The sequence below is a fragment of the Triturus cristatus genome, chromosome 4_2 (genome assembly GCF_964204655.1).
Source record: "Triturus cristatus chromosome 4_2, aTriCri1.1, whole genome shotgun sequence".
Classification (NCBI taxonomy): domain Eukaryota; kingdom Metazoa; phylum Chordata; class Amphibia; order Caudata; family Salamandridae; genus Triturus; species Triturus cristatus.
Window position 1 is genome coordinate 159,475,312 of NC_140586.1, and position 14,310 is coordinate 159,489,621.

The 14,310-nt window shown below is 47.5% G+C and overlaps 1 long non-coding RNA gene across 3 annotated transcripts in view; it reads right to left on the reverse strand.

The window, feature by feature from the left end:
* The window catches only part of LOC146833245 (uncharacterized), a 543,599-nt gene that overhangs the window by 277,492 nt on the left and 251,797 nt on the right, over positions 1–14,310 (reverse strand). For 2 of the 3 annotated variants that reach the window (XR_014960210.1, XR_014960212.1), the window contains exons 3-5: positions 13,144–13,195; positions 12,994–13,053; positions 9,425–9,507 (exon numbers count right to left, since the gene is read on the reverse strand). This is a non-coding gene — a long non-coding RNA (uncharacterized LOC146833245). The remainder of the gene's footprint in view (positions 1–9,424; positions 9,508–12,993; positions 13,054–13,143; positions 13,196–14,310) is intronic. The other variant, XR_014960211.1, reaches the window with a different exon arrangement.

A 14,310-nucleotide genomic window follows, 5' to 3' on the forward strand; every position in this document is an offset into this window, starting at 1 on the left:
GCTTTGCAGCTGGTGTGTCCTGGCCCAGCCTGGCCGAGACTTCCAACTCCTGGGTAGGTGTGACTATAACTGAATCCTCCAGATACAGCTCACACCCTCTCCTAGACCCTGGCCAGCAAGTATGTGCCGCTAATTCCCCCAGGAGAACAGCTAAAGCTCTGCAGCCGCCTTTTTCCAGCCCAGGTCAGCGACAAAGGCAAGGCCGCCCTCACTGGGTCATTTGCATCTCCTCTACAATGGGGCCAATCGGCGCACTGAACTCCCTGTCTCGAGTGACGTCACAGTCTTAAAACATGTGGAGGACCTGTAGTGTCCAGTTTAAACAACACGTGGTGCAATTCTACTTTCCAGAATTATGGGACATGTAAACACTTCTCCGTTTCAGAATCAAAACCACGCAGCACTTTAATATGACAATTTGAAGCTAACCGCTGGGGTGGCCAGGAAACTCCTATCCACGGTGGGTGGCAGAGTTTTTGCCAAACTTCGCACTCCAAGCGGAAAATGAAGTGGACAAAACTATGTGGACTCCGCCAGCTGAGCGGAGTTTGCCACTCGCCCTTATTGACTGCGAAGAAAAGGAATTACGCCGTAGCTGAACTTATGCCTATATTGTGGCAAGGCCGAGCACAAGGATAGGGATTGCCCAAGCAAACTCAGGAAGAGTAAAACTGTGGCTTGTGTAGAGATCTGAGTAGGAAAAGGGAAACTAGGATTCTCTTTGAGAAAAACGATCGTCTCATCGAGAGAAGTAACTCAGATCTCACAATATCTGACTAACGTAGGACTGAGTTCCTCATCACCTGACCATCCGAGTGACTATAATACTATCAATGCAACAAAGACATTCTGCCCATGCTCATTGACTCTGATGCTACAGGGAAATTCTTTGACTTATCCTTAGCTACTAAAGTAGTTCATCCGAAAATTCCAAAGCTGCAACCCGAACCAGTTCGATCAGTAGATGGCTCTGAATTATCATCTGGCTTAATTTGCTTTCAACCCGAAACTCTGACCCTGGTTTGCTACAATGGGCATACCGAAAAACTCATTTTTGATTTAATTGATACCCTCACGTTTGGTGTAATTCTGGGAGTCCTGTGGCTGATACATCAACATCCAAACATCGATTGGGTAAACCGTACAGGGACTTCATATGCACCTTTTTGTACAATAACTTGTTCTCAGGAAACTCAGGATCTTAGGGTACCTTTATATTGCGCATTAACCCATGAAACAGAAGACCTAGAGTTGCCCAAGGAATAGTGTGAATTCTAGGATGTCTTTGACCCTGTATGAGCTACCCAGTTACTCTCACACATGGCATATGACTGTAGAATAGATCTCCTTCTCAATGTCACTCTTCCCTGTAGTAGGTTCTGTGTCCTGACGGAACCCAAAACCCAATATTTGAGAAAGTATTTGGACAAACTACTTGAGATAGGGTTTATACGCCATTCACCCTCCCCAGGTTCCTCCCCACTGTTCTTCGTCCCCAAGAAAAATAGTAAGTTATGGGCTTCCGTGGACTGTAGAGCCATAAACAAAGCAACATTAAACATCAACATCCTTTACCTTTAATTCATGTCCTTCTTGACCTAGTAAGGAAGTCCACCAACTACACTAAACTAAACCTGCATAGGGCTTATCACTTAATCTGAGAAAAAGAAGGGGACGAATGGAGAACCACCTTTAGGACCAAATGAACAAGTAACTTACCTTCGGTAACGATATATCTGTAAGAAACATTAGTTATTTATAGATTCCTTACCTTAATATTACCCCCAGGCATCACACTGGATCCAGAAAGTTTTTTCGTCCTCTATACCTCTGCTCGTCACAAGGTGGTGTCAGTAGGCTCTGCGTTCGTCGTTTGCATCGTGGTCGCTGGGATGACGTTGCGACAGCTACTTAGACGGCAACCTCGCGCGCTGACCTGAGTTCTGTACACGACTTTGCGCGCTAGATATGCAGAGCCATGCGAAGACACTGACCACTGGTGCACAAAACTACGGCCCTGAGAGGATAGCCTTAACCCTAGAAAGCAGTTCGCAGAATGGGGAGGATGGGTGGGGCGGTGAGGAATCTACAACTAATGTTTTACAGATATATCATTACCCAAGGTAAGTAACTTGTTCATCTGAAACAAACATGTTAGTTATAGATTCCTTACCTTAGAATAGATACCCCAGCAATACCAACCCCGGAGGAGAGTCTGCGAACCAAGATCACACCAGAAAATCTTTGAGAACAGAACAGCCAAAGAAGCAGTTTCTCTAGACTTGACTGTCAAGGCCGTAGTATTTCGTAAATGTGTGCAACAAGGCCTTCGTAGCTGCCTGACAGATGTCATTCAGAGGAACTCCTCGTCCCAAAGCAGTAGTGGCTCACCTCGCCCTGGTGGAATGGGCGCACAGCCCCACTGGAGGCTCCTTTTTAGCCAGAGAAAAGCATGCTTTAACACACAAAATGACCCATCGCTTTTGTACAGCCCAACCTTTCTTGGCGTCCACGTAGCCAAGAGTTGGTCATCCACCCGGAACTGTTTTGTGCAATCCAGATAGAAAGATAGAGCACATTTTGGGTCCAGACGGTGGAGCCTCTCCTCCTCTTTCGAAGGATGTGGAGGCAGAAAGAAGGTGGGCAAAGTGAGGGTCTGCCCAATGTGAAAGGCAGTGACAACCTTGGGAAGGAAGGATGGACAAGTCCTGAGAACCACCTAGTCAGGATGAACAGAAAGGAAAGGAGGATTGGAGGAAAGGGCCTGGAGCTCACTCACTCTTCTGGCAGATGTGATGGCTACCAGGAATGCAGTTTAAGCGTCAGAAGCCTCAACCAACAGTTGTGAAGCGGCTCAAAGGGAGCGCACATTAAATAGGTTAAGACTAGATTCAAGTCCCACTGAAGCATAACGAAGGGAATAGGAGGGAAGAGATGACTTATACCTTTTAAGAAACGATTAACTACCGGGGACTTGAAAAGAGAAGGCTGATCTGGAAGCCAAAGGAAGGCTGAGATGACCGAAAGATAGCCTTTGATAGTGCCCAGAACAGAGCCCTTCTAGGCGAAAGAAAGAAGAAACAGGAGAACCTAAGAAAAAACGTCAGAAAGGGGATCCACAGCCTTTGCTGTGCACCATGCCACAAACTAGTTCCACCGGCAGGCATATACCGTCTTAGTGGAGGGACACCTGGCTGCCAAGATCATCACAAACTTCGGGAGGCAGGTCAAAAGACATCAACTGGCACCGCTCAATTTCAAAAGGTGGAGGCTGGACAGGTTCGGGTGGAGGACAGTCCCCTGTTGCTGCGACAGAAGATCCTCCCGAAGAGGCAGACAGGTCGGAGGATCGATGGCCTAGTTGAGCAGCTTGGGATACCAGACTCTTCGTGCCCAAAAAAAAAAGCCATAAGGATGACTTGGGCCCGGTCGTGCCTGATCTTCAGCACTCTGGGCAGAAGTGGTATAGGCGGAAAGGCGTACAACAGACCACAACTCCACTCGCGCCGAAAAGCTAAGCCTAGCGAGTGCCGCCTTGGAAATTCCAACGCGCAGAATTGCTGACATTGCATATTCTCTTCGGTGGCGAATAGATCTAACCAAGTCTTTCCCCACTGTTAAAAGAGACCTTGCACCACCTCTGAGTGAAGACGCCATTCGTGATCCATTATGCACCTGTGGCTGAGTTCATCTGCCCTGGTGTTCAGGGAACCTGCCAGGTGTTGAACCACCAGAGATATGCCTTGATGTTCCAGCCATGTCCAGATGTGGAGGGCCTCTTGACATAGGGTCCGCGACCCCAACCCGCCCTGTTTGTTGCAGTACCACATGGCAGTGGTGTTGTCTGTGAACACCTGCACTACTCTGCCCCGGACAGAGGGAAGGAATGCTTTGAGTGCAAGACGAATCGCCCGGAACTCAAGTAGGTTGCTATGGAACCCGGACTCCGCCGGAGACCAGAGGCTTCTGATCTCCACCTCCCCCATGTGGCCACCCCATCCCAGAAGGGATGCTTCTGTCACCACTGTGTGCTCTGGTTGGGGAAGGGAGAGGGATCTGCAGCTGACCCAATCCTGGTTCACGAGCCACTACTGCAACTGTCGAGCAGTGCCCTCCGAGGTCTGGATGCAATCGGACAGATTCCCCTGATGCTGCGCCCACTGGAACTTCAGGTCTCACTGCAGAGCCCGCATATGCCACCTGGCATGATCGACCAACAGGATGCAGGAGGCCATGTGGCCCAGCAGCCTCAGGGTCATCCTGACCGAAACCCGGGATAGAGGCTGGAAGATCGGAACCATAGCCCGAATATCCCGGACTCGCTGTTCGGGAGGATAAACCTGAAACTGCGTCGTGTCAAGAACCGCTCCGATGAAGAGGAGCTTCTGAGAGGGAATCAGATGCGACTTTGGCACATTGATGGAAAACCCCAGCGAATGCAGGAGGTCGGCCGTAGTCTGGAGGTGGAAGACGACTGCCTGGGGCCAGCCAGCCTTCAACAGCCAGTTGTCGAGATAGGGGAAGACTGGAACCCCCCGATCTGCACAGGTGAGCTGCGACCACCCGCCATCACTTTCGTGAACACCCGAGGGGCGCTGGTAAGGCCAAATGGGAGCACGGTAAACTGAAAGTGCTTGTGGCCTACCGTGAACTGCAGGACAGGAATGTGAAATTAAGCATCCTGCAAGTCCAACGCTACCATCCAGTCTCCAGGGTCGAGGGCAGACGAGACTTGAGCGAGCGTCAACATCTTGAACTTCTCCTTCCGGAGAAAGCGGTTGACGTTCCTGAGATCCAAGATAGGACGCAGGCCCTTGTCCTTCTTGGGCACCAGAAAGTAGTGGGAATAACAACCAAGACCTACTTCTGGGGCAGGAACGTGCTCAATGACTCCCTTGGCCAAGAGAGCCAAAACTTCCTGCTGGAGAAGGCCCAGGTGATCCTCCGACATGCAGTGGTATTGAGGTAGCATGGCTGGAGGGGTAGCCTCGAAGGGGAGAGAGGAGCCCCTTTGGACTATTTGCAAAACCCACCTGTGCAACGTGATGGTGCACCAGTGGGGAAGGTGATGGAGAATCGTGCCGCCCACTGGCGTTTGATGGGCCTGAAAGTTCAGACTAGGAGGCTTTGGAGGCTGCTGCAGAGAAGGGGGGTTAGTGGACTGGCCCACCCGCTGGCCCCCTGAACCACGGCAGTGGTTCCCACGTCTCCGGCCACACGAAGGTTGGGAAAATTGCTACAGCCTATGGCTCTGGGCAGGACGTAGTGTAGCACCCCTTCCATAGCCACAAAAGGGACGAAAAGCAGACTGCGCTGGGTGGCTGGAGAGGCCCAAGGACTTGGCCGTAGCCCGCGAGTCCTTGAAACGCTCAAGAGCGTTGTCCACTTTGTCGCCAAAAAGGTGACAGCCATCAAAGGGCATGTCCATGAAGGTGTTCTGGACATCCCTTGAAAAGCCAGTCGATGTTATCCAGGCATAGCGACGAAGGGCTACAGACGTGAAAATTGTCCTGCCTTAGAGAGTCGGTGGTATCCAGCCCACAACGGATGGTAAACTTCTCCGCATCCCTACTAGCGGCAATAGCCTGGGAGAGCACTGTCCGAGCCTACTCCGGACACTGAGGCAGCACCTGCGCAACCGAGTCCCACACAGAGTGGGAATAACGGCCCAATAGACATGCGGTGTTTACCGACCACAGTACCAAGCTGGCGGAAGAGAAAATAATCTTCCTAAGATGGTCCAGCTTCTTAGATTCCCTTTCCGGTGGAACGGTAGGGAATGCGCTCTTTGAAGTGGAGGCCTGAGCCACCAAGCTCTCCAAGGTGGGATGTTGGGAGAGGAAAGTGGGGTCACCCGGTGCAGGGCGGTGGAATCGGGCGATCATCCTATCCACGGGAGCCCCCGTGTTGGGCCTGGACCATGTGCCCAAAAGGACATCGTTAAGGGCCTCATTGAACGGCAGCAGGGGCTCTGAACAGCTCACAGCCGGCTGAAGCACCTATGTCAGGAGGTTAGTCCTGACCGCCACCGTAGGAAGCTCGAGCTTAAGAGCCTTGGCCACCCTACACAACACTACTGTGTATGACGCTCCCTCCTCTGTAGCCAGGGCAGGAGGAGACAACATGCCAAGGTCAGGGGAGGTGTCGAGACCACGGGCATCCCCCAGTTCCTCTCTCCAGTCCTGTTCAGATCCTAGCTGATCAGTTAAAGGGTCACCTGACCCCTCCCAGTCCTCCTACTCATCCTCAGGTTGCCAATCTTGCTGAAAAAGGACCCCAGGAGTGAACAGGGACACAAAACCCATCTTGGCGTCGGTCGACGCCGGTCCGGCTTTGGGTCCACATCGGGATGGAGGCCGGGGTCAACGCCGCCAGGGACACAACCGGTGTCGTGTACGGTGCCAGAGGAAACGGCACCAGTGGAGGTGTAATGAGGTCAACCGGCATCGATCCGGATCCAGCCCTGGATTCACGGGGGGCCTGCGGCACCCAGGGCTGAAGCTGACAGCGGAGAAGGCCTAGGCCCCCCAACAGATTCCGCGGGGCCCAAAGACAAGCCAGTGGGATCGGGCTGCCCAAAGATGGCGTGCATGGCTTCGTAAATTTTACGAAGCTGGGCAGGAGTCGCTCCGGGTCCCGGGAAGGGAGGGAAGCCCGGAGTCGGCTCTTCGGGCTCCGTGCGCAGAGCTGCGGGAGGGGCACCGCCCGCATCCCTCGTCGCTCCAGCAGACCGAGGCGGAGAAGTCTAAGAGAGACTATGCTTCTTCGACTACTTCTTGTGCTTCGACTTACCTGAACCAGAGTGCGAAGACTTCGATGACTTGAACGAGTGGTGATGGCTCCGCGACCAGTCCCTCGACCTCCCTCGCGACCAGGAGCTCCAAAGGCGCAGAGCCGACTGCCAGCGCTTGAGAAGCTTTCGGGATCGCTCCTGCAAAACCTTCGGAGCCATGGACCAGCAGTCGGAGCACGATTTGAGGTTGTGGTTGTGCTCCAGGCAAAAGAGGCACATGTGGTGCAGATCCGCAACCAACATCAGTCTGGTACAGGAACTGCATGCCTTGAATCCGGGCATCCCTCGTGCACCATGAGTCGTAGACTCAAAAAAGTCGTCGACAAAAGTTGCTCAAAAAGTTCAGTCAAAAAGTGACTGGAGGTCCCGCTCTCTCCGGATCTGCGCTGGCTGGCACGGAAAAAGAAAACGGACATCAGCGTGCGAAGGCGGCGTCTAAGTAGCTGTTGCAACGTCATCCCGGCGACCACGATGCCAACAATAGACGCGGATCCGACCGACGCCACCTTCCGATGTGCAGAGGTATGGCTGACGAAAAAACTTTCCGGATACAGTCTGACGCCTGAGGGTAATTCTAAGGTAAGGAATCTAAAACTAACGTGTTTCTTTCAGATTTGGAGCATTAAAATATACATTAATGCCTTTGGGGTTGTTCAATGCCCTGGCGGCATTCCAGTTTTCATGAACGAGGTCCTATGAGAATTCTTGGATGTGTGCACTATCATCTATATAGACAATATCTGGATTTATTCTAACTCTAAAAAATAGGGCATTTACTCTGAGGCACTTGCTCTTGTTCAAACTAGAAAAATCCTCTTTTCAGGTCTCATCCGTGGAATTCCTGGGTTATCACTTGTCACCTTCTAAAATCACAATGGACCATAAGAAAGTGAAGGAAATCACGACTTGGCAAGCTCCAACCACCATCAAAGGAGTTCAACAGATATTCAGCTTTGCCAACTTTTAGTGATGATTTATTAAACACGACTCAGAGATAGGGACTCCTATCACACATATGTAAAAAAGGTCAATCCTTTGGTTGGTCCCAAGCTGCGGATCGTGCTCTGGCAACCTTGAAAACAAAATTCACCACAGCACCTATTCTCCAACATCCAGATCAGGGCTAGCATTTTTGTGTAGAGGCTGACACCTCACAGATAGCGATAAGGGGAGTGTCATCACAAAAGAACCCCAAAACTGGTCATTTGCATCCTATAGCCTTCAATTCCCCAAAAACTCCTTCCCGCTGAACACAATTACCCTATAGCAGAAAGAGAGCTTTTATCCATTAAATTAGTCTTTACAGAATGGTGACATTATTTACAAGGGCCAAATACACATTCACAAGCTTCTCTGATCATAAAAAACTGCAATTCTACAGCTCCGTTAAAGTTCTCCCTCCTCGCCAAATTCGATAGCTCCACTTCTTCAGCAGTTTTGATTTTGTCATCACCCACCACCCTGGGGACGAACAATTACAGTCACATATCCTATTCAGACTAGGTCACTCAAATGCCCTCCATCATCCATTAGAGTAATCTACTATCACAACAGAGAAATTGATCGCTATTGCCGAGGTGAATACATTCATGGCTAACATACAAAAAGAACATAAAAAACAAAATCCTCAAGAGTGGGTAAAGACACCAAAACCTACAACCAAAGATAATCTTTTTTTGATGATCATAAACTGTTTGTTCCCACCACAGAACTCCGACACAGAGTGATACAATAGAACCATGACTCAGCATTAGCTGGGCATCCTGGCATTAGCAAAACCCTAGAACATTGTAAAAAAAAGACATTTCTGGTGGAAAAAAATGCATCGACATACAAGCTTACAAGAATATGAAGTCCAAAGCATTCTAGATTTCAAAAACTCTCAAGGCAAATTATACTAACTCACTGACTGAAAAGGCTACGACCCTTCGAAGAGTTCATGGGAATCCGCCTCCTATGTTCACGCTTACTATGTTGTATGGTGTTTTCATACCCTCAGCCCCACTAAACTACAGAGTATTGGGTGGCCTTTGGGGTGAACGACTGTCATGGTCCCAGCCATTGCGCAATGCTCCAGGAGCCTATGAGTTGGAGCTACATTTGCTCCCTTCTCAATCCCTCCATTTAATGTGTCCATATTCTGCTTTGGTTTGCCATGTACTTAATTTGGGGTGGTATCAGGGGAATTATTGACCTCCACAGACAACTGACTGAACTGCCTACACAAACGCACAGCTCTTTACAACCACTGTGAAAGTTCCAGAATCTTGGCATGTGCACCCATCAATCACATTAATGCGGAGTAACTTTTAGAACTAATTGCTCTGTTTATTGCAAACAATCCAGAACAACCAGCAGTGACAGGTGTCCTTGTCAATGAAACTCACGAGGTATCATCTTCAAAATTAATAGCCCTGCTTTAACATTCCACGACCCCTGCATAATCATTTGCTAATCAGCCCCCAGGCTCCCAGTGTACTTTCCATTACCCTGTGCTTTTGTTAATCTGTCTCCTGACTCACAGTGAATTTTCTATGACCCGGACAGGTGCACTAAAAGCACACGGTCAGCCTCTATTTAAAGTCCTTGCCCACCCAGGCTCCCCGCTTTGTCTCTTTGCTTTCCACTTACCCGAGTTCTCTTGATCAAGCCTTTCAGATCCACTCAGCAGCACAGCATTGTTCCCGTCCTCAGTAACAGGAAAGATGGATTCCCTAAAGAAAATGAAAAGACAACGCTTCAGAGGTAGGTATTTGTACCACAACTCTTGCATGCTCTGAGCCCAGTTGCACAATAATTTAGAAATTACCTACTCTTTTTTTAAGAAAGCACACTAAAGACTCAATCACTGGCAGGGCTCTGTCAGGAATGATATCTCCCGGGCTTTTGTTCCCCGTGCGCGCAGAAGAATAACTTGGCTAGGCTACAAGGTGTGATTTTGATGACATCTAATTTCAGCTCACAAAAGAAATAACCTAGGAAGAAATTAAAGAATTGCGCTGTAATAGTGACTTTGCTTAATCTTTAACAACTATCATCAAAAAATCCATCGGAAGCAAACACTGCACGCTTGAAAAGACATGCACCATTTGACCGGAAAGGCAAAGCACAGTAGAATTCAGTTTGGGGTTTGAACAGCTGAGATTTGTTGATGCTGTGTAGGAAATACATTGTCTGTATTAAACAACTGTTTTGCAATCCGCAGATATTCCTCAAACCATAGGCATTCACACAAGATTGGTGACGAGTCTCTTGAGGTCTCCCTGAGACTGCCCCGGAGGAGCATCACAGCATCTCATTTGTATTTCCAATCCCAAACCCCTTTTCCCTTGGGGCCCATCACCGGTACAGTGCCACCCTCTGTCCTCAAGGATAGACGCTAGGGGGAATTCAGGGACTTAGCGTCGCCCCATCAGAACCACCTGGGATTCAGGTGAGTGGCTCGTAACAGACAGACTTCCTAGTGGAAAACCTTTTCTGGACAAAGAGAACAGTCCCATGCGTACTAATGATAGAATCCATGCTTAAAGTCTCAAAAGACGTTTTTAAAGACCCAGTTAAAAAAGGGGTTCTTACGCCCAGGATAGAGAAAAACTACAGGCCCTTACTTTCTGACCCTCTGTACACCAGAGGACACCCTGCTGCTCACTCCTGGTCAGCAACTAAGCACGTAAAAGAGCTGTGTCACATAGTTCAAGGGAAGCACTGCCTCCCAACAAGGAGAGCAAGCACATTGACACTGCAGTGAAGAGTGACCACAGGGCATGCCAATCACTGGAGGATAGAAAACCCTGTGGGCCCCCTATCCCGCTATAATAGAGCAACATGGGATGTGAAGGAGGAACTATTGCAACATCTCCTAGACCAGTATAAAAATAAATGGGGAGAGCTGGTTGCGGTAGGGAGACAAACCTCAAATGCACCAATCAAGTGTGCACTGCATAGTGCGGCAACAGCTGCAGGAGGCATCAGTTCTTCAGTGATGTTAAGATGCCAAGCAAGGCTCCGCATAGGCGAATTTCAACAACACATTTTGAACATTCCATTTGATGGCGAGCATTTCTTTGGTCCTGAGTTTGAAACGCAACTGACTGAAAAAGATCAACAAGGGCACAGAACCTGACAAATCAATGGGTGCCTTGCAAACTACCACTCCTCAACATCAGTCCTTTTGGAGATACGAAGGCAGAGGGGACTCAAATAATTACACAGCGGAGAGCACAAGTTACCAATGCCACCAACAGTAATATTTTTTTTTTTTACATGTTTTTATTAGGGTTTTGCATATATTACATCATATGAAACATTCACAGTTATGAACCTGAATCGCTGTATTGTAACATTCTGGGCCATTGGGAAAGACATAGTGTGTGGAAGCTGTAGTCCATTAGTCATCGGGTCTTCCCCGATGGTCCAAGAGACCTGTCTTCCCCTGTGCCGGTTCCATCTGGTCCCCCTGTCAAACGCCCTGGTCGTGTCTATATCTTCCGTCTCGATCAGGGGTAACTTTATCTTCCCATCACGGTCTATATAGCGTCCCCTCTTGTCTCAAATTCCCTAGCATGTCGTGTAACTAGAACAACAGTATGTAAACCGCCAACTGGGATTATCTACGCCTGTGAGGCGGCTTGGAACGGGCCCTGGGGTAGGGGGGGGCCCCGAAACTGGGTATGTTATGGGAGGAAGGGAGGAAGTGAATGAAGTGTGGAAGGGGGGGAGGGGGGACGTGAGGCCGGCGGACGAGGTGCTCCTATGACACAGTATGTACGGGTTGGTGGTAGGTGTATGCGGTGTGCTTTAAGGCTCCCCAGGGGGGAGGGGCCACCAACAGTAATATCACCAGCAATTTGCCTGTGCATATTACAGAGGTGGTTTAAGTCCATAGGCATGGGTAGAGGAACAACCACAAAGGGAGCCTCTGCCTCAAAACAGTGACTTCCTGACATTTCCCCCTGAGCACACATCACCTGTTGGGGGAAGGTTACAATAGTTCCGTCATTTGTAGCCACAAGTCACATCAGATCAATGGGTGTTCAATATTGTCAAACAGGGGTATTGTCAACAGGTCAAACCTCAACCACCAAATATTCCACCAAGAAAGCACACCCTCAATCTTCAGCAACTACACCTGCTGATGGAAGTAGTAAGTGCCTCATTACAAAAAGGGGCTATAGAACCTGTCTCCTTCAACCATCAAGGGCACTATCCTAATCCCGAAAAAGGATGGAACACTACGTTCCATACTGGATTTATGCCATCAAAATTACTACCTGCTAACAACAGAGGGTTTTGGCCCTTAATCAGTAAGGCTGAGCCAAATAATCAAACAACAAAAAGCCAATACTGATATTCGTCCAGTCAATTTTTTTTTTAAAATAGGACACACGTAAAGGGACTCTACGTGACCCAAAAAGTGTTCTTTATAATTCAAAATGTAATTTTCTTTTGAAAGAAATGTTTTCTTTTTCAATTCATTTATCAAAAATTCAAATTTATACAAACATTACACTATTCACAATCCACACCCACGATTTATAAACATTATATTCTCTGACAACATTTACAAAGACAAAGAATGACCCAAACAACACATACGACATTCAACAATTAATGACACATTTTAGACAATGACAAAACATATAAACACATAAATGAGACAACAGGACAATAAAACCAAACTAGGTTTCTTTCTTTGAGTTAACTTTTTGAGCCTTCCATTTGGGCAAACAACCAAACCATGCACTATTCACAACATCCCCACCGTATTCCAAGCATGAAAACAAAGTTCCTTAATATTTTAAATTTTTAAACTTGAACAAAACAAGGGGTGAATTCCTTTTCATTTGTTTGGGTAATAAGTGGTCGACGCGTTTCAAACCCAATTGTAAATTCATAGGGTTCTCTTCAGGACCAAAAGCTAAAAGGACAAGAATAAAACTTATGTTATCAACTGCGTCATACTATCAAAAACCATTATTACACAGCCGCACCCTCCGTGCATGAGTGAATAAAAAAGGTTACCTCTTTATGAGATCAGCCGATCTTATCTGTTCAACATGAATCATGCTCTTTGTTATTCAAAATAATGCAAAGCTAACAAAATTAAACAGGACAACAAAAAAGAAAAAACGTGAGAGAGTTCAGTTCTATTTCCAATTATCTGTATATAGCTCTCTTTTTAGGTAGTGAAATCCACTTACTTTTATCTCAGGCGGTGTTCTCTCTTACGCTCATTACCATCACTTGTTTTATAGACAAATCTTTAAAAGAGGAAAAAGGCGGAATGAAGATCATTTTGTCTTTTTAAAAGAAATCACCAACTGTGATCTGGCTGTCATTGAAACTCATACCTTGTGTTTCTTTTTTTCCAAGGTGAACGCCGTATTAATTCTTCATGGAAATCTATATGAAAGTAAAAATGAATGGTCTGAATAGATTTTACACCGATTTTTAGCAAAGATATGCACGTCTGTAGAACAGATGCTATACAAAATGAAACTTAACTGTAAAGGACTCAAGCACTGTTTTGCACGTATATGAATACGTAGCTGCTCAGGTTCCAGGACCAAAACCAATCCATGTTAGAAAACTTGAATATTTAAGAGAGTGATGGACACCTGGAGGATCGCTTTTAACGGGGGTGACACGCTGGCCTACAAGGTATTTGCTACGCGTTTATATCAGCGAATTTCTAATCTGAATGAAGCTTAATTTCAAAAAGGCTCAGGCACTGTTTTGCACGTATATAAATACGTAGCTGGTCAGGTTCCAATCCATGTTACAAAACTTGCCGTATCTAAGTGTGATGGAAAACCTGGTGGGTCGATTTTAGGCGGGGGTGACACACTGGCCTATACCTTGTTACTACGCATTTATATTGGCAAATTCTAGTCCTAAACCCACTAATGAGGGACGCTTATGTATACTCTTGAATCAAACTTCTTAGAGGGCTTGTCCGGGCTTGGCGAGGTCTTCCTTCGGCAGGCGTGTTTGTCACGCTGACCTATACAGTGTTGCTACACGTGTAATTCGGCGAATTTCCGATGCTAAACCCATCTAATAAGAAACGCTAACACATACTCTTGACGGCGTCTTCCTTCGGCAGGCGTGTGCTTATCCTGTCAACTCGTTCATTCCCCGCAGGCTATTTTAACTTCGGGGTTGCAGCCGTAACTCTTCCCACAGAATCAAGAATTCTGGGTAATGTAGTTTCACGCCGCTGAAGTCTAAAAAAGACCTTATATTCTGCCAGATGTCACTGGAGTGAGTCTACCTGGATGTGTCCCTTACTTTGAACACTTATACAAAAAGCAAATTGTCCAAAAGCGTACTTGTTTGGGAACGATCTGGTATGGAATAACAAATTACCCATGAGACAAGGAGATAGATCTGACGAGACTACTGGAATTTTTGAAAATGGAGTTGGACTATCATCTGTTGTTCATGCAGCCAACTGTATGGCATCATTGACCATTGCTAAAATTGTGCATTTCTGAAAATTGGTTACAAAACTATAA